General features: G+C 43.2%; 1 pseudogene; it reads left to right on the top strand.

Moving 5' to 3' along the window:
- Positions 1-20873: 20873 nt before the first annotated feature.
- LOC126064385 (V-type proton ATPase subunit e 1-like) lies at positions 20874-21118 on the top strand (annotated as a pseudogene).
- The last annotated feature ends 436 nt before the right edge of the window (positions 21119-21554 follow it).

Here is a 21554-nt window from a genome sequence, read left to right as displayed (position 1 = left end):
TCAAAGTTTATATTATATACCTAGAAAGTCACTGGGAAGATTATGAAGCCCCACCTAGCATATGTCAGGTTAATACTGCTCACCTCTCTTCTCAGCCTGAAGCATCTCGGTGGGTTGAAAACCCCGGTCTCCTAGATACGCATGAATCACCTCATAACTAAACCCTTTGCGTCCAGATGCCTCAGCATAATGCAGTCTTCAGCAGAGCTGAGGTGTCCTGAGGAGAAACTGCTCCTTGGCAGCAGCATGTATATAATCAACAGCACTCCTTTTTCTATTTGAGAGTTCTCTTTCTCTCAACAAGTCTCTATTTTCATAATGAACTGCCTAATCCTGATCGTTTTCCCCACAGAGAGGTGATTAAGTCTGTCACCCTTATTATTGTAGGGGGCATCTTGTTCCCATTAAAATGACCTAATTGCTGCTGATCACTAGAGCCCTCTGCAATTATTTGCTGAGTCTTTGTGGCTTGAAAATGGCACACTGGAGATAACTTTACCTTTCTTTCCTACATGTGACTAAATCCAGGAAGGTTCTGGAGAAGAACTGAAGTCTAGTCATAGGTCTCTTTAAACATAAAACCAAAAATCCAAAACCAGTGCCATCGAGTCGATTCTGACTCATAGCGACCCTACAGGACAGAGTAGAACTGCCCCATAGAGTTTCCAAGGAGCGCCTGGCGGATTCGAACTGCCGACTCTATGGTTAGCAGCCGTAGCACTTAACCACTATGCCACCAGGGTTTCCCTTTTAAACATAGCACCGATATATTGGATTTGGGTGATGGTGGGAGGAGAGTGATATGGAAATACTTACACCAACTTCAGTTTTAATGAGACCATTGAACTCCAATAACTCCTCAAGCTAAGCACACCAGTTCTGGATAGTACGGGAGTGTCATTTTTTTCTTTTTTTTACAGTGTGAATATTCAAGGTGACACAGAGATGGCTTCTATATTTTTAGCTAGACAATTAAAACAAAAAAAAAAATTATATCCAAGTGTGGGGGCATGCCTGATTAAACACCAATGCTGAAAATAACTATCAATCCATCGAAGCTAGGCCAGCCCATACTGGAGAGCCATATGGATGGTATTATTAAAACAGACACTAATGTACACTTGATTTTAGACAAAATTGCCTTCTTGTTAGGAAAAAAAAAAAGGAGAGGGTGTTGCTTAATGATCTAATTATCTGGGAATAAGTCAGCTAATTTAATTGTGCCATATACCAAAAAGAGCATTCAGTAGTGAGAAAAAAGAAAAAACATGATGAATAAGCTTCTAGCAGGCAGAGAAGGCAGGGCAAGTATACCTGCCACATTGCTTCCTTGACAGCTGTTGATGATTAAGAAAACAATTGCCAAGATATAAACTAATATTCAGAAGCACTTGCCGGATAATACGTTGTCTTTCCAACGGTTAGAGTATCCCATTAAAGGCATTCTTGACAAAGCTACTCTCCTCCAGTGCTGATTTACAGAGCACTATTCCCAGGGAAAAAGCAGTTTGTTTAATTTATAGTAACCCAGGCCTCACCAAGGAAGTGGAGTCAGCAGATAGTTGTCATGAGAGTGAAAGACAAGCTCAGCTCTTCATATAAATCTTGCTCCCTTTAATAACTGCAGAACATCAAAGGCTACCAGATTCCCAGCTACTTATAAGGACTTTGCCCTTCTATTAAAATGACATTAACCACCCCAATCTTGAGTGATTCAACGTAACCTGTCCATGCTGAAAGGGACTTGAAACGTCGTCTAGCCCAACACTTTGGTTTTACAAATGGGAAAAGTGATGCTCAAAATGGTTAAGTCACCATCCAAGATTACCCAACTAATTTGTAGCTGAGCAGTACTAGCACTTGTGACCCCTACCTCCAGCTTAGGGCTCCTCCCACCACTTCCTATGGCAAAGAACTCAGAACTTTCTGAGAAAATTACTAACCACCACTGGCTGAATAATCTGTGTAACATATATTGAGCCAGATCTCAAGCCACGTTTTTTGGGTAAATTGGGTACATCCAGAAACTCCGTTAATAATACTTTGATCACCAGGGTGCTGTTGAGTACACTGAAGAAGTCACTTATTAAGCAAAGTCACTGTGAAATAAACATCCACCGATCTTTTTCTCATCACAGTGACAATATACGATGCCACCAGGGGAGAATCTGGGCTCTCTCCAACTGAAAAGTCGTATAGAGTTTCACCTGTTTGAGGACAGGGACAAGAACCAAATGATCGCCAAACACCTCACCCAGATGTAAGATTTTAGAAGTTTAATTTATACATTTTAAGGCTGAATCATGCTAGCATTCACACAAGATAGCTCATAAAATTTTTATCTTCTATCTGTCAAGTTCTTCACTGGTTACTAAGCAAGTTCATTATATAAACTCATAACCCTGTGAGGTTAGAAAGGCAGGCATAATATATTATGAATAATCCTGGAAGGGAGTAAAGTGTAAAGGTTAAGAATGTCAAGTTAAAGGGGATTTCCAGAGACCTCAGTACCACTCCTCACTACCAGTAACCCAATTCGCTTCTTCTTCATCAGTAAAATGGGCACCACTGTAGCAAATTGTGGTAGGAATCATCAATTAATCAAGCCCTCTAGTCCTAGTCCAGGCTTCTTCCTACCTCACCACCCTACCTCTATATTGTATTTTTCCCCATCTTACCCATCACTACCTTTTACCCAACCCTATCTTCTAACCCCCTTGGAGCCCTGGTGGTACAGTGGTTGAGAGCTCGGCTGCTGTCTTGGTTATCTAGTGCTGCTATAACAGAAACACCACAAGTGGATAGCTTTAACAAAGAGAAATTTATTCCCCCACAGTCTAGTAGGCTGGAAGTCCAAATTTATCAGCTTCAGAGGAAGGTTTGCTCAGCTCTGGAGGAAGTTCTTGTCATCAATCTTCCCCTGGTTGAGAAGCTTCTCAGGTGCAGGGAGCCCGGGTCCAAAGGACTTGCTCTGTTCCAGATGTTGCTTTCCTGGTGGTATGAGGTCCCCAACTCCCTGCTCACTTCCCTTTCCTTTTATCTTTTGTAAGATAAAAGGTGGTGCAGGCCACACCACAGGGAAACTCCCTTTACACTGGATAGGGGATGTGACTTAAGTCAGGGTGCTATACACCCTAAGCCTCTTTAACATAACCTAATCTTGCTTCATTAACCACAGTAGAGGTTAGGATTTATAACACATAGGAAAATTACATCAATAGCAAAATGGAGGACAACCAGCCAATTCTGGGAATCATGGCCTAACCAAGTTGACACACATTGTTGGGGGATACAATTCAATCCATGACAGCTGCTAACCAAAAAGTCAGCAGTCTGAATCCACCAGCCGCTCCTTGGAAACCCTATGGGGCAGTTCTACTCTGTCCTATAGGGTCACTATGAGTTGGAATCAACTTGATGGCAACGGGTTTGATTTTGGTTTGATCTTCCAACCCAGGGTCAACACAGGCCAGATCACATGCAGATACTCGGTGTGATGGTTAATGTTATGCGTCAACTTGGCTAAGCTATACTTCTCAGTGGTTTGGCAGACACTATGTATCCTCCCACTTTTTGATCTGATATGAACAGCTGATCAACTGGAAGAAGAGTTTCCTTGGAGGGTGTGGCCTGCATTCATGACAAAAACAAATGTTCTAGCAAAGCTTGCTTTCTCTCAATCCTACATTCATCTCGTCATCCTCTGACCTCCAGTTCTTGGGACAGCCTTTAGACTGTTACCTCACCTATAGATTTTGGGTTCGTCAGCCCCTGGAACCACTTGAGTGAGGAGAACCCTCCAGCCTGCCACCTGACACACAGATTTGGGACTTGCCAGCTCCCAACTGCATGAGCCATTTTCTTGAAATAAATCTATTTTTTTATATATGTTTATATATATATACACTTCGCTGGTTTTGCTTCTCTAGAGAATCCAGCCTAAGACACTCAGTAAGTGACCAAAAAACAAACCCAGTGCCGTCGAGTCAATTCCGACTCATACCGACCCTAAAGGACAGAGTAGAACTGCCCCGTAGGGTTTCCAAGGAGTGCCTGACAGATTTGAACTGCCAACCCTTTGGTTACCAGCCGTAGCACTTAACCACTACGCCGCCAGGGTTTCCAAAGGTTGCCTTTGAGTCAATTCTGACTCATAGTGACCCTATAGGACAGAGTGGAACCGCCCTACAGAGTTTCCAAGGAGCACCTGGTGGATTTGAACTGTTGACCTTTATGTTTAGCAGCCATAGCTCTTAACCACTACGCTACCAGGGTTTCCCAGTAAGTGACAGTGAGATTAAATGTGAAAAATCACATTTGCTATTAATAAGAATGTTCATAGCAGCACAAGCCATAATAGTCAAAAACCAGAAACAACCCAAACGGTCATTCACAGTAGTTTGGACAAATAGATTATTGTATACTCATCCAATTGACTACTAGAGAGCAATGAGAATAAATGAACTATAACTACACTCAATAGGGACTAATCTCTCAAACATAGTATTGAGTGAGGCAGAACTAATCTATAGTGCTAGAAGTCAGGACATGGTTACCCTGGAAAGGGAATTGCGGGAGGTGGGGACCCAAAGGGTTTTTGGGGTGCTGCCAGCAACGTTCCATTTCTTGGTTGGTTATACATGTGAACCAAACAGTAAAAAATTCATTGACCTGTACATTTATGATCTGTATAGGAAAGGTCCTGTATATATGTTATACTTCAATAAAGTTTAGAAATATGGAAGTATAAGTTAAAAATATTAAAATGTACATTTTTATCACTCTTTATTCTAATCAGCAGCCCACCTCCAACACATAGTAGGCATTCATACATTTGAAACTTGTCAATACAGAAAAGAAACAGTAAGCCTGAAATTACCTCATACACCTGAGAGCGTTATACGTTTCCTAAATTGAATTTTGGAAAACATGCTATAGCATCTGCCTTGAACCACCAGAAACACTGAGGAAGTTGGGGCTTTGGAGCCTCAGAACAACCCCAGCGGGTACATCAAGTGCTCTTTTACTTCCACAGGGAACAGGCAGAGTCCTGTGGAGAACCTAGCAAAATAATCCTCCTGCATCTAGGTTTTTTTAGAAAACGGAATTTCTCACTGTAATTATCTCAAGTGTCTCTGGGCAAGTTGAATAAATTAGTCACGCAATCTATACTGCACACTTCAAGAACTGTGAGTCATTCCCCAAACTTTGGGAGAAAAAAAAGGCAAAAAAAGAAAGGAAGTGAGAAAGCCATTGGGCTGCCAGACAATGGCAGCAAGGTGCTCTTGGGTTTGGGGCCTGGGGAAAGTAGTTTGTGTGTTGGCTTTTTTAATAACTGTGTGTTGAGAAGTGAACTCACTTGGGGGAATGTTGTTGGTGTTGTATGTTGGAAACGTAGCATTCAGATATTACTTAATAAATAATTAGGAAAGGGGAAATGAGAACCACAGAAGCTCCAAATAGGAGTCAGTGTTAGCTGCTCTGTCTTCAGGCCTGGGCGTCTAGTGGGGCATAGATTAGGCTTAGGAAGTAGGTCTAAGGTGGTCACGATCAATTCTGTGTCTCTCAAGCAGGCCCCTGCGCCCCTTCCTGCTCTCTCATCTTCTCTTCCTACACACACACCTCGTGCTACTGCTGTCCTGCACTCCCTGGAGTTACAGCAATGCACCACAGCTCCTCGCCTTTATACCTGTGGACACCCTTTCCCAGGAAAACTGTAACAACAGTATGACAAACTCCAACTCATCCTTCAAGGCCCAGCTCTCCTCCAAAAGGCTTTCCTGAACCCTCTGGGAGTCCCTGGGTGGTGCAAACAACTAACCCGCTTGTTTGAGTTCACCCTGAGGTGCCTCGGAAGAAAGGCCTTGTGATCCACTTCCGAAAAATCAGCCCTTAAAAACCCTACAGAGCACAGTTCTACTGTGATACACACAGGGTCACCACGCATTGCGGTGGGTTCCAGGGCTGCTGGTTAACCTGCCCCACCCCAATCTGTGCGAGGCGCCCCTCAGGTGCATCCCCACAGTGCCCTCCTCACAGAGCCCTCCGAGCACCCTTCTGAAAGCACTGCCGCGCGCCATGGGGATTGTCGGTTTACCTGTTAGCGGGCCCTGCTGGAGTTTGAGCCCCTTGGGCCCCGTGGCTTCCGGTTCTGCACTCCCGGCACCCAGTGCAAGTCCTGGCACACACTTTTCCCTTCTTTCCTTGCCTCATGGCTCCCTCGGGCGCCCCCGGGTGTTGTTTAGCAGCCCTTTGTTAAAGGGGACTAATGACCTCTGTCTGCAACTCGCAGATTCCAGGTCCAGAAGCAGCTAAGCCGAGTGAGGGAAAGGCGGAAGGGGTTGGAACAGGAAAAGAAAGATAGGCAAGAGCAAAGTAAGTCAGAAACTAAATTCTATGTACAGGACCTTTATACACCAATATAAAAATACATTTATATGCAAGATCCAAACAGGAATGAGGAGCCCGAGGGAAGGAGAGTAAGCCTACAGGAGATTCTTGACTAGAACACAGGACTCCCATCAGAGAGAACGATTGCTGATCATGGGGTCACTGAGGAGGATTTAACTAAGGGACTCTTCCCACATATGTGGGCAGGGTAAGGGAACCAAAAATGATCGTGAAGCCCCAGGGACTAAAAACAGCGGAAGCCGTCAACACCCCTAGACTTGAAACGGTAGGAGGAGCGAGCAGCGATACCATACAAAGAGCTGGGGTCTGTTATTGGAAGAAAGAGAAGAAAGTTGCTAAATCAAAATAACATGGACTCACTACCAATAAGGGTAAAATTACTTGGTATCCATTGCCGTCGTGTCAATTCCGAGTCATATTCTTCTTAAATTTCAAGGCTACTCTACAAGGGCCAAGCTCCAGATGGCGTTTGTTTACCCTTATCTGTATGTCTTGCACAAAACAAAGCATTATTCATAAACCTATAAATCCACTGGGTTCTAAGGCCTATGAAGGCAGGGCTGTGTTAGCCCTGTTCACTCCCGTATCTCCAGTATATACCATGGTGGCCCGCACATCGTAGGTGTTTATTAAATATCTGAGTGAATAAATGAATGAACAAATAATTGGCTAGATGGATGGTTACTGATAATTTCTTAAGACAACTTGAGAAGTTCTCTTCATTAAAATAGATCTCTTACACACATACACCTATACCTCTCCCAGCCAAAGGCAGAACTGGAATTCCATGGTGTTCTGGTTAATGCTATGTGTCAACTTGGCTACGCTCTGATCCTCAGTGATTTGGCAGACACTATGTAAGCACTGGTGCCATAGTGGTTAAGCATTAGGGCTGTTAACCAAGAGGTCAGCAGTTTGAATCCGCCAGGTGCTCCTTGGAAATTCTACGGGGCAGTTCTACTCTGTCCTATAGAGTCGCTATGAGTCAGAATGGACTGGAGGGCAGTGGGTTTATGTAATCACTTCTCATTTTGAGATCGGATGTGAGCAGCCAATCAGTTGGAAGGGGAGTTTCCCTGGGGGTGTGGCCTGTATCCAGCGTAGGACCCGTCATTCTGGCAAAGCCCACCCTGCCCCCACCTCAGGTTCTTCAGACGTAAGCCAGAGAGGCCTCCAGCTGTCCCCTGGAAATTTCGGATCCACCAACCCCTGCAACCACGTGAGCAAGCGGAAGTCATCTAACCCACAGATTTGGGACTCATCGGGCCCACATTGGCACGAGCCATTACCTCACAATTGCATAAGCCATTTTCTTAAAGTAAATTTCTCTGTATATACGCTTCATTGGTTTTGCTCCTCTAGAGAACTCAGACTAAGACAAATGGTTTGTCATTTTTTAGTCAAACACCGCTCCTCCCAGCACACTACACTTCTAACAACTCCCATGGCATAGCCTCCCACCTTACTTGAAGTCCCTTCCGGTTCTTTTCTTGGGGGCCCATTCCTCAAACAACCCTGAGACTGTGACCTAGGAGTGCCCTGAAGGAAAGAACCTTGCCCTGGCTTCCACCTGCCAACCCTGGCCATATTAGGAATGGCTGCAGCTCAAAACAAGTACAGAATCTGCCTTCTGATTTCCTTCTCACTGCCTGTCTGACCTAGACTCAGGAAATAGATGAAAGTCAGAACAGGGTCATTGGGAGCCAAATCTGTACAAATGAGGCTGCTTACAGTAGATTAAAAAAGCAACACAGGGCTCTTTTTCTGGGTACCACATCATTCCTCACATGGTGCCTTTGGAAAGGGCCTCTAATGATAGAGCAGACATCAGAAGGACCACATGAAACCGAATAAAACATCAGCACTGGGCGAGCCTGCTTCCCCGTGCATTTTTTAAACCCCAGTGTACAGAGAAGAACAGAGAACTGGCTCCAATCAGCCAGACACACACATCACCTTTTTTTAGCTGGATGAAACCTTCATCTTCCAACTCACCTCTGGGCTTTCATATATTCAAACACCAGGCAAGAAAGTAACTAAAACTGCAATGTATACTCCGACACCATTTCCTTTCAGTGCAGCAGATGAGCACAAGCCAGTTCTGATCTTGGATGCATCAGAATGATTGCTTCCTTGTGCCTCAGTTTCCACGTTTATGCCCCGGGATGCTGTTATGAATTGAATTGTGTCCCCAAAAAATATGAGTTGTAAAGTCTAATTCCTGTAGTGGTTATAATCCCATTTGGGAATGGGTTTTCTTTGTTATGTTAATGACAGGATTAGTGTAGTGGGTATCTTAAGTCAATCTCTTTTGGGATACAAAAAGAAGGCGGGCGGGCAGGCAGGCAGGGAGGCAGGCAGGCAGGCAGGGAGGCAGGCAGGCAGGCAGGCAGGGAGGGAGGGAGGCAGGCAGGGAGGGAGGGAGGCAGGCAGGGAGGAAGGCAGGCAGGCAGGCAGGGAGGCAGGCAGGCAGGCAGGGAGGCAGGCAGGGAGGAAGGCAGGCAGGCAGGCAGGGAGGCAGGCAGGCAGACAGGCAGGCAGGCAGACAGGCAGGCAGGCAGACAGGCAGGCAGGCAGGCAGGCAGAGATGTTTCAGCTCCTCGGCTGAAACAAAATGTATAAATTCATGAGGTTGGGCAAATCATTTAAGTTAATGTACCCTCAAACTTCTTGTCTCTAAAATGGGAATATTACTTCCTAGTTCCCAAAGTGGCTTTGAGGATTAAATGGAAAAAATGAGTGAGACACCTCATCCAGGGCAGTGCTTGACCATTAGCAAGTATTTCAAAAATATTAGTTCTTTATGCATTGAAATAAAAATAATTTTTTTTTTTAAATAGGCTCAAAATGTCACGCTTCGCTGTAGCATTTAAATGCAAATGGGCACACTTAATGGCCTGAGAGAGGAGCATGGGTACCGAAAATAGTTAAGTCCCAACTACTAATCAAAAGATTGGCAGTTCAAACCCAACCAGAGGTGCCTTGGAAGACAAGCCTGGGGGTCAGCTTCCAAAAAAAACAGCCTTGAAAGCCCTGTGGAGCAGTTCTACTCTGTACACATGAGCAACTATGAGTTGGAATGGACTCGAAGGCAACTAACAACAACAATTACAACAATGCCCTGAGAGGCAGCGCTCCATGAGTGCACACCCATTCCTTCTCTTCATATCAACCATGTAGTTACCAAAACCAGACCACAGCTACCAGGGACCCAGCTGGTTAAAGAAAAGTCATGGAAGACGTTGATAGAGACATTAGTGCAGAACAAAAAGGAATAGAAAAGCAGCCAAGACAACTGAAGAAGGGATGTCATTAAAAAGCAAATAAAGAAAAGCAGGCAAGGAAAACAGGAGAGAAGAGGAAAGCAAAAGGAATATAAGAACAAACATAATTTTTTATGTGTTAGTCCAGGTTCTCTGGAAAGCAGACACCAAACCCACTGCCATCGAGTCGATTTCAACTCATAACAACCCTACAGGACAGAGTAGAACTGCCCCATAGAGTTTTCAAGGAGTGCCTGGCGGATTCGAACTGCCAATCTCTTGGGTAGCGGTGGGATTAAACATGCAAGGAAATGCAAATAAAAACTATGATGAGATTCCACCTCACACCCAATAAGATAAAATCAAAAACCAAACCCACTGCCGTCAAGTCGATTCCAACCCATAGCAACCCTACAGGACAGAGTAGAACTGCCCCACAGAGTTTCCAAGAAGCGCCTGGTGGATTCTAACTGCTCACCTCTTGGTTAGCAGCCGTAGCACTTAGCCACTATGACACCAGGGTTTCCCCCAATAAGATAGCTATTACAAAAGAAACAAAAACTACCAAGTGTTGTCAGGGACGGGAAAAATTAGTACCCTCCTGCATTGCTGGTTGGGTTGTAAAATGGTTCAGCTGCGGTGGAAAACATTTGGTGGTTTCAACAAGTTGACCATAGAATTATCATATGATCCAGCAATTCCACTGCTAGGTATGTACCCAAGAGACTGGAAAGCAAGAACTTAAACAGATACTTGTTCACCAATGTTCATAGTAGGATTTTTCACAATAGCCAAAAGGTGAAAACAAACGTCTGTCAACAGTTGAATGGATAAATTGTGACATATACATACAATGTAATACTATTCAGCCGTAAGGAGAAATGAAGTTCCGATTAGTGCTATGACGTGAATGAACCTTGAAAACATTATGCTAACTGAAATAAGCCAGACACAAAAGGACAAATATTGTATGATCCTTGTTGTTGTTAATTGCTGCAGAGTGGGCCCCAACTCATGAGGACCTTACAAATAACAGAACAAAATATTGCCCGGTCCTGCATCATCTCCATGGTCATTGGTATGTTGGAGTCCATTGTTGTGGCTAGTGTGTTAATCCATCTTATTGAGGGTTTCCCTCATTTTCACTGACCCTATGCTTTACCAGCCATGATATCCTTTTCAAGCAACTGGTCTTTGCTGATGACCTTTCCAAAGTAACCAAGCCGAAGTCTTGCAATCCTCGCTTCAAAGGAACATTCCGGTTGTATTTCTTCTAAGACTGACTTGTTCATTCATCTGGTAGTCCACAGTATACTCAATATTCTTCGCCAACACTGCAATTAAATGCATCAATTCTTCTTCTGTCTTTTGTTTTTCATTGTCCAGCTTTTTCGTGCACACGAGTCAATTAAAAAGACCATTGCTGGTCTTAAAGAAGTCTTTTGCAGCAGATTTGCCCAATTCAGTACATCATTTGATTTCTCGACTACTGCTTCCATAGACGTCAAATGTTAATCCAAGTAGAATGAAATTATTGACAGCTTCAATATCTTCTTCATTTGTCATGATGTCCAGTTGTGAGGATTTTTTTTTTCATGTTCATCAGGTATAATCCATACTGAAAGCTGTAGTTTTTGACCTTCATCAGTAAGTTCTTTGAGTCATCTTCATTTTTGCCAAGCAAGATTGTGTCATTTCACTTATATGAAATACGTGGAATAGGCAGACACATAGAGACAGAAAGTAGGGTAGTGGTTACTGGTGGCTGGAGGAGGGAGGATGGGAGTTATTACTCAATGAATACAGAGTTTGGGGAAAATAGTGGTGATGGCTGCACAACATTGTAAATATAATTAATGCCACTGAATCATACACTTAAAAATGGTTAAAATGGCTATTTTATGTTATATACATTTTACAAAAAAAGTACATATATGTGTGTATATATGCATATATTAAGTATATATGTATATGTATGTGTACATATGTATATACATATGCAAGGATTTTATTGTGGGAAGTGCTTATGTGAAAGATAATAGGGAGGGAGCCAGAGAAGACTGGGAGAGCCAGCAGACTGTGATGCAAGCCTGACCCCAAGTGAAGGAGAGAGGGAAGGAAGTTTGAATAGAAGCATCCTAGCCTACTCTGCAGCCTAAGGGAGGTTCAGCAAGCTTGGGAGGTCAGCTATATGAGAATGGCCCTGTATCTCAGGAACGGTTTGGCCATACTAAGTCATTGGCTGGGTGCAGCCCTTTGGATGTGTACTATTAACAATAAAACAGTCGTGAATTTCAGAGCATAGCCACCAGAGTTTTTGATCAATCACACTTCCTGTTGTTGGAGATCTGCCAGGCACATTCTCATTGCCACCATTTACACAAATCAGCATTTTCTACCAATATGGCAGACAACTGAGCTCTTCTTTCCAGCTTGGTTACACATGTCTTTATAACATAGATCAAACTATGAACAAAATGATACACAATAGAGTACATCACACTGGGGCTTGGAAGTTGGGAAGCAGGAAATTCGTGATGCTTGTTCAAAGGGAAATGGTCAAGGGATATTTAGTAACATTAGAAAAGATTGGAGAAAGAAGCAAAGGGACCCTGGTTGCCTTCTGTCTTGATTTGGGTCCCCTAGGAAGCAGAGGCTGAGACAAGTATTCAGAGGCTGTTAGTTTGTATAGGAGAAGAGCAGAGCAAGCAGGACGGAGTGAGAAGAGTAAGACTAGAAAAACAGAGCTAATGTAAGCGTGCACTGCTGAGGTTGCTATAATCAATGGGAGCTCGATGCCCCCCAAGGGACTGAGAAAACACAGAGTGCCTCCCATAAATGTTTCCTGAAGAAGCAAAGTCTAAAGCATTGTTCTACAAGCTCTTCCCCCATTGATTGAGAGCTGTCCCTTGTCAACTCCTCCAATTCTCCAGGCTGTGATGGTTCCCTGTGTTGGAGAAAGCCCCAAGCATAGAGCCAACATGTGAGGTGAAATACCGCAAGTGGCGGGTGAGTCGGAGCTACACAAAGCTGCCCATCGTAGCTGCTGCTGAAACCAGGGGCCGGCCAAGGGTTTAAACGCAGGGACACTGCAGGCTTTTGCTACAACTCTGTAGGGATTGAACTGTGTTCCCCCCGCCCCACCCCCGCCAAACATGCGATAGAAGTATTTAAAAAAGCAGATTAAGGAAGCAGAGATGGGCTAAGATAGGAGCCAAGACACACGGCGATCTCCAAGGAACCAGGAAGCAGAAACTGAAGAGATAAGGCCCTTCCTCCAGAGGCAACAGAGGAGAAAGCCTCTGAATTCAGATTCTAGCCTCCTAAACTGTGAAACAACAAATTTCCGTTTGTTAAAGCCATCCACTTGAGGTGTTTCTGTTACAGCAGCACTGGGTAACTAAGACAGTGTTTGGTACCAGAACAGTGGGGTGCTGCTCTAACAGATACGTATTTGAAAGTAGTTTTGGAATTGATAATGGGTGGAGGCTGGAAGAGTTTTAAGGTGCCTAATAGTAAAAGCCTAGATTGCCATGAAGAGATTGTTGATAGAATTACGGACGTCAAATGCAATTCTGGTGAGTGCTCAGAAGAAAGTGAGGAGAGTTATAGAGAAATTCTCTATCATCTTAGAGAGTACACACAATTCCAGCAACAGAATGTTGCTAGAAATGTGGACGCTAAATACGCTTCTGGTAAGGCTTTAAAAGAAAATGACAAATATGTGACTGAATAATAGGGGAGGAAGGGCAGTGCCTTTTATGCAGTGGCAAAAAACTTGTCTGAATTATGTTCAAATGAATAGTGGAAGGTAGAACTTATAAGTGTTGAATTCAGATATCTGACAGGTGAGATTTCTAAGCAAGATCTTAAGGGGGCCACGTGGTGTCTCCTTGCCGCCTATAGTAAAAGGCAAGAGAAAAGAGATGGACTTAAAAATGAACTATGGAAATAAAAACAGAACTTAAAGATTTGGAAAATTCTGTTGTACAAACTAAGGACACATGTCCTAGAATGTTCACCAAGGACGTGGCTACACAATCTTCCATTAAAGAGATTAAGCCTGTGACTGATGGATCTAACCAACCACCACGGCAGAAAACCCATCAGCTTAGACTGAAGGTGACAGAGAAAGAATGAAAGGAAAGAACGCTATCTGCCTCTTGGAATTCTGCAGGCAAGAAACAGGCCAAAAGACCCACATCTGTTGTCCTCCAAGGAAAGAAAAGGACCATCCCTGGAGCAGCTCAGCGATCAGCAGAACTGTTGGAAAGAGCAAGGGAAGCACAGCCTTCTTGGTTTCAAAGAGTGGGGCCACAGTCTCACGGATCTCACAGTTTGGGGCAATCGCCTCCTAGGTTTCAAAGAATCAGATCTTTGCCAATTCGTTCTGGAGTGTGGGGCTGCTGTTAAGGTGTACTAGGGGCATAAGACCGCCACTCAAGGGTGAGGGGATGGGCTGCCATGCCCAAGGAACAGAAGAACAGGGCCTGCCGGAGCCAGGGGAGTGAGGTCACCACTCAGATGGACTTGGAGAGTGGGGCTGTCCAAAGCCAAGGGACTGGAACACAGAGCTAAAGCCCAGGGCTGAGGAGCCTCCGCCCAAAATCCAGAGGACAGGGCCGACACCCAGAGTCTGGAGAGCAGGACCAGTACCCAGATTGTCTCAGAGAAGACAAGATTATTTTCAAGCCTTAAGAGCTAATGTAACTTGTTCTGCTGGGTTTTGAACTTGCTTCGTGCCTATCATCCCTTCTTTCCATTCAATTTCTCCCATTTGTAACAAAAATATCTATCTTGTGCCTGTTCCACCATTGTACTCTAGAAACAGATAACCTGTGTTCTAGATTTCACAGGTTCATAGATGAAAAGGAATTTTGTCCCAGGATGGAATACGCCTAAAATCTCACCTATATTTGATTTAGGTGATTCAGAACATGAGATTTACAACACTTATTTTTGGAGGACACAATTCAATCCATAACATTACACCTTTGGTCCCCAAAATTCATGTCCTTGCCACAAGCAAAACATATTCACTCCATCACATCATCCCAAAAGTCTTAAATCAACTCCAAGTCCATTCTGACTCCTAGCGACCCTAGAGGACAGAGTAGAACTGCCCATAGGGTTTCCAGTGAGTGGCTGGTAGATTCCAACTGCCAACCTTTTGGTTAACAGCTGAGTTCTTAAATACTGCGCCACCACGGCTCCACCAGGATTCTAGTAATTAGTTAATCCAGTGGTCCTCAAAACTGTGTAGTGTCTCAGAATCACCTGGAAAGCTAATAAAGCACACAGAAGCCTCTGCTTGTTGAAGCAGAAAATGGCCTGGGTATTTTCACCAAGTTCCCTCGGAGATTCTGATACCCACCGAAATTTAAGAACCCTTGATTTAAGCGTAGGCCAGAGCCTCTCAAATTTTGCTGTGCATCTGACTCACCTAAGAATTTTGCTAAAGTACAGCTGGATTCAGGAGGCCTGGGATGGGGTCTTAGAGTCTGCATCTGTGAGAAGCTTCCAGGTGAGGCCAGTGTTTTGGTACACAGATTGCACTTGGAGTAACAAAGGCCTGCATCCAGAACTTAATGCCTCAAGATGGCTACATAGACAATACGCAGAAAGAGGTTTTCCAGGAACTGCCCTTCCCTGGTTTCTTGGTTCTCCACAATCATGTGGCTACCTGTACCTTTTGGGTACAGACAGAGAGAAAAATTCTTGCTGTGCCACTGCCTTTGTGGAAAATTAATATTTTTTATTTAACCCAACATACCTAAAATATTATCATCTCAGCATATTGTTATTTGTTGATAGGTGATGTGGAGTCAGTTCCAACTCATAGCAACCCCATGTAAAACAGAATTAAACACTGCCTGGTCCTGTACCATCCTTACAATTGTTGCTATGTTTGAGCCCATTGTTGCAGTCACTGTATCAGTCCATCTCATTGAGGGCCTTCCTCTCTTTTGCTGACTCTCTACTTTTCCAAGCATGATGTCCTTCTCCAGGGACTGGTCCCTCCTGATAACATGCCCAAAGTATGTGAGACGATGTCTCACCATCCTCGCTTCTAAAGAGCATTCTGGCTGTATTCTTCCAAGATAGATTTGTTCATTCTTATGACAATCCATGGTGTATTCAATATTCTTTGCCAACACTATAATTTAATCAACATAAAAGTTGTTAATGAAGTATTTTGCATTCTTCTTCTTTGTACTGAGTCTTAGAAATCCAGGGTGTACTTGGCAGCTACAGGACATCACATTTCAAATACCACATGGCCACATATGACTAGCAGCCACCATACTGGATAATCCACTGCCATTTTATATTCAACTGACACCATTTGTCTGGAAATACTTATTCTATCAATCTACATGTTTCTTGTCAAGTGTTGGGCACTCCTAGCTCGTGAGCCAAACCCAGCCATTACAAAGAAGCTCTCAACCAAAAAGAAAAAAGTACCTAGACATTCCTGATTTTTTTTTTTTTTTTTTGCCTCTAGCTTTTCAGTGTCCTTCTAGAAAATCTGAGCAGATTGTCCCAGTTTTAATACTGAGAAGCCCGCCTCCCAGGAAACCCTCAGTCCTGGGCAAACCGGGAGGGTTGGTCACCCTGTTGGTCCTACACAGACCAACCCTGACCCTAATGAGAACTTTTTTCCACGGGTGGGATTGTTGCTGAAAGCAGATTCAACCCAGGAAGGAAAATGTGCTTGGACCCCCTATCAAGAGCTAAGTGTCTTTACACAGGATTTGCAGCATAGTCAGACTCTGGGGCCCCTCCAGGCCTCTAAACCAGTTGCTGTCACGTCAACCCCGACTCATGGTGACCCCATGTGTATCAGAGTAGAACTGTGCTCAATAAGGTTTCCAATGGCTGGCTTTTCAGAAGTAGACCACCAGGCCCTTCTTTCAAGGCACCTCTGGGTGGACACAAACTTCCAACTTTTTGGTGAGCAGCTGAGTGTGTTAACAATTTGTACCACCTCTAGGGCCCTAATAATTAGTACAGCCTCTCCCCCATTCTCATTGGCCCTGGTTCCAGTACTGAGTTTCTTCCACCATTTTTTGACATGATAGAGTGAACTTGTACAGGTACCTTCATCATTCTGAGTCTGTTTCTTCGTCAATAAAATGAAAAAGGTAGTACGTGTTTTCTTCTCTTACTGGGTATTATGGGGATTATATTTATGTGAAAATGCTTTGAGAACTGTGACATATTAAGTAAACCTGTCTGCTGATAACACATACTGAGCAACTATTATGTACCAAGCCCTGAGCTAAGTGCTTTACGTATATGGTAGGAAGTAAGGCTCACAACAACTCTGTGAGGTAGACACTATTATTGTCTCTATTTCGCAGATGAGGAAACTAAACTTCTGAGAGGCTAAGCAACTTGCCTTTGGTCACATAGCTTATTTTTGTTGTTGGTGGTGAAAATACACAGCAAAACATACAACAATTCAACCACTTCGACATGTACAGTGACATTGATTCCATTCTTCAAATTGTGCAACCATTCTCACTCTCCTTTTCTGAGTTGTTTCTCCCCATTAACATAGGCTCACTACCCCCTAATGTTCCTATCTAATCTTTCGAGTTGCTGTTGCCGCTTTGATTTCGTATAGGTAGTTCTTAAAGGAGCATAATGCTCAAAGCAGACATTTTTTACTAGTTAAGTGAAACTATTACTTGGTTTTAAGAAGACTCCAGAGGATATTTTTAGTTTAAGGTTTAAAGATTATCTCAGGGCAATAGTTTCAGGGGTTCATCTAGCCTCCACGGCTCCAGAAAAAGGTCACATAGCTTATTAAGTTCAGAGGTGTGACTCGAACCTAGGACTCTGACTTCAAAGCCCATGAAAACAGCAAAAACAAGAGGAAGAACTGAGAGTACGATGAGACAGAAATGGAAAGATTAATCTCCATACTAAAGAAAAATGCTCTGAACATGAGGGTTTTGACAAAAAAAAACAGCAACTCTTTTTTTTGGAAGAGTTCAAGACAAAGGTATACATTACTGTCTCCGAACAGCTTCCCAACACGCTCTAGCTGAACATCATTGTTTAATTGGTATAGTATCGCACAGCCACATACCATTCGGGTCAAAGAAAAGGTAAAAGATTGTTTATAAATCTAGGAAAATGGGTGGCAAATGGGGTTCACCAAAGAAAATAAGCTGAAAATAAATCCTCGAGAAAGAACAGAGAAAGATCAGCCCAGCTAAATGAAAATTTTCCTGCATAACGGGCCCCAAAAGATTTAATGTTCTTCATAGGAAACTCACCTTAGCCTCGAGGCAGGTTAAAAAAAAAAAAAAAAACCCATTGCTGTGAAGTCAATCCCAATTCATAGCGACCCTATAGGACAGAGTAGAACTGCTCCATAGGGTTTCCAAGGAGCAGCTGGTGAGTTCGAACTGCAGACCTTTTTGTTAGCAGCCAATATTTTTGATAATTCTCAACCACTGCGCCACCAGGGCTCCATGTGGAAAAAGGCATTTTAAATAAAACAGTACAGAGAACAATAAAATCATTAAAATCTGTAAATATTGGAAGTACCCAATAAAGAGATTATTGTTGTTAGCTACCATCACGTTGGCTCCGGTTCATGGAGACCTTTTATGTAGCAGAAGAGAACATCGTCTGGTCCTGTGCCAAATAAGAGGTTACAGTCTGCTTTATGCACAAACATTAAAAAAAGCTACATCATAGCACTTAGATCTTTAAAAATGAATCTTTACCATACACACCTCTCTGATCTACATGAAATTTCCTCAATAAGAGACAGCCTAAAACTGAAGATGCAAACTCTCTGGGGAAAAGGAATGACAGGGATTAAAATTATCTCAAAGGGCTTCAATCAGCAGTCACCAATTCCAGGCTTCGAGAGACAGACAGGTAAAGTTAGCAAAGTGAGGCAGCAGGAAGTGGGTGACAATAGGTAGCTATGAGGACTGTGGCAAACTGGACAGTACATGCTTTCTCTGAAGGACAGCGACTACTCAGCTCTTGCTAATTGTTGTCATGCAGGAATATGGGCCCTGAGGGACCCCAAATTCTCCAATTCATATTTTTAAAAAACCTGAGTCTGTGTGTTAGTATTTGAATGAATGTTTATATTAAATTTCTTAGCAACTAATACGAAAACAAACTTAACACTGTATAGGCCAATACTTGACCAAACCGATCCCATCTTATGGAACTATTGGCCTGTGGGCATCTAATTGGCAATCGCAGGTTTAAATTGGTGATGTGAGGGCCTTTCCTAAGATTTGGAGGAGGGTTCATGAAAAAGAGTTAGGGGTGCTCATGGCAGAGAAGGAGGGCAGAAGGGATATGGTGGGTGTGCCAAAGACACTTTGCCCACTTTGCAATTTTCCTTTTGGGTGCTTCAGGGAGGGCAGGATGTATCTGAAAAGAAACAGGCTTTGCTGGAAGCTTGTGAGTCCTATTCATCACTCTAGCAGAGCACCTCTAGCAGAGCACCTGGCTCTTAGTACGAGCACAATATGTGTGTGTGTGTGTGTGTACACACACAGGTGCACATACACACTTTGAATTAATAATTAGATTTCAATTCCATTTTAAAGAATAAAACGAAAATTTAGGGCAAAGTAAAATGACGTTAAGCCACAGGTTGTGGCATTCACAGGTGACCCTGATACCATTTACTGTGTGTAGGGCCAGAGTTAACTGCGGATCGTGGCTAGTTCCCTAGATAACCATTCTCTGAAGGAGCTTTTGTTAGCTCCGCCCTCCTAGGCCAAAGATTGAGCCAGCCTTTTAGAACTCAGGTGTAGCCGCTAACTGCCACAGGTGCCTCCGGGCAGACAATCAACATTCAAAAACAAACAACATTAAGAAGCTTTATATGATGCTCTTCACAAGCTGTGGCTGGTGTTTTTGAAATAAGGAGCCACTTCACTGGGGCATGTCACTCCAAGTTATATGTAACTATTTTTCTCTCAAAAGTGGGCAACAGAATCAAGATCTCCTTCGCATACATCTTTTCATTAAATTATTTACTTCCACATGTGGTTAATAAATGTTTATAGCTTGGACAGGGTCTCAATTACTATTTAAAAGGGTTTTAAACAACAGTCACTAATTTCAAGCCCATAAGAAACAGGCAGGCAAAGTAAATAAAATAGAGCAGCAGGAAGTGGGTGACAATAGGGAGTCGTGAGGTCTGCGGCAAAGTGGAGACTACTCTGCTGAGGTCAGAACAATGTACACAGAGCTGGGAGAGGCTTTCAGCTAAGTGTGACCTATTCTGGTCATTGAGTTTTAAAAGTAACCTTTGCAAGCATCAAAAGGAAGGCTACCTGGATGGTGGAAAATTGGGGCCAGACAAATGAGAAATACTTTAAGGAATAACAATCATGGGAGATTTAAGCACTGTCTTTAAGATGTGAAGTTTCATCACAGCATATTAGAACCAGTGGATAAAATTTATTAATTCATTCCACAAGCATGTATTTAGTACCTGTGATGTGATATAATAAACACCGTGCCAGAGGTGAAGGACTTTGCATCAGTAAGACTTAAGTTAAAGAAATGTCAATTTTTGATCATAAAGAAGCAGAGGATAATTACTGAATGCTTTGATCAAAGAGAAAAATCCCAACAAAAGGTGGAGAAAAACAGCACAGAATTTCAAATTCTCATAGAATTCAGACTTTCTGGAGCCATTGAGGCTGGATGAACCCCCAAAACTATTGCCCTGAGATAATCTTTAAACCTTAAACCAAAAATATTCCCTGAAATCTTCTTTAAACCAAACAACAGTTAAGCTTAATTAGTAAAGAGTATCTGCCTTAAGCACTGTGCTCTTTTAAAGAACTGTCTACACGGGATCAAAGTGAAAACAGCAACTTGAAAGGTTAGATGGGAGACTTCAGGGGCAATGAGATTATGTAGTGGGGGAGCAACAATTCAGAAAAGGAGAATGAGAATGTTGCACAACTTAAAGAATGTAATCAATGTCACTGAATTGTAATGTAGAAATTGTATTGGTATATGTTCTGCCGTGTGTATTTCCAACAGCAAAAAATAATCTTTCTAAAAAAGCAGGTGATAGCAGCTATTTTGAGAAGTGAAAAGATACTTCCATGCCCCTTAAACTGTGTCATGTACACTTCCAGGTGGGACCAAAGTGAGGTGGCAGGGCAGGGGCTGGCAGATCAGGAGACAACCATGGCGTACAATGGGCTCACAGTGCCTTCATCGTGATGAAAGTGTTCTGGGGCTTCGTGGGCTTCTTAGTGCCCTGGCTCATCCCTAAGTTTCCTAACCAAGGAGTCGTCATCACCATGTTGGTGACCTGTTCAGTTTGCTGCCACCTCTTTTGGCTGCTTCCAATTCTGGTCCAAATCAACCCTCTCTTTGGACCACAGTTGAAAAATGAAACCATCTGGTTTCTCAGTTATCACTGGGCCTGAAGAAGACATGCTCTACAGTGCTGTCATTGAGATCATTGAGATTTCCTCTAGATGAAAAATCACCTCCAAACCCAGACCACCTTCCTTGACTCACCTATTCGGGCATCAGCTGCCTTAAACAGTCATGTCATATTTGAAGATCTTATTCTGAAATGCAGTATTTTTCTCTGTTGCCTTTTTTATGCTTGGACGAATTTTGTGCCTACTTAAACTGTGCCAACTACATGAAACGTTTACATGCTCTTCTGAGACAGAGGGTGCTATTCTTTAGAGAAACGTGTTACCTTCTCCTTGGAACATGTGGGTTTGAAGATGGCCCCTGCCTGTCCATGACACAGGAGTCAGGAAGTGTTTAAGACCTGCCCGGAAATGGCTTCAAGGCAGAAAAGACTCTAACGTGGCAGTCAGTAGGAGAACACATTCAGAGGGAAGATCT

The sequence above is a fragment of the Elephas maximus genome, chromosome 20 (genome assembly GCF_024166365.1).
Source record: "Elephas maximus indicus isolate mEleMax1 chromosome 20, mEleMax1 primary haplotype, whole genome shotgun sequence".
NCBI lineage: Eukaryota > Metazoa > Chordata > Mammalia > Proboscidea > Elephantidae > Elephas > Elephas maximus.
This window is presented reverse-complemented; position numbering and strand designations above follow the sequence as displayed.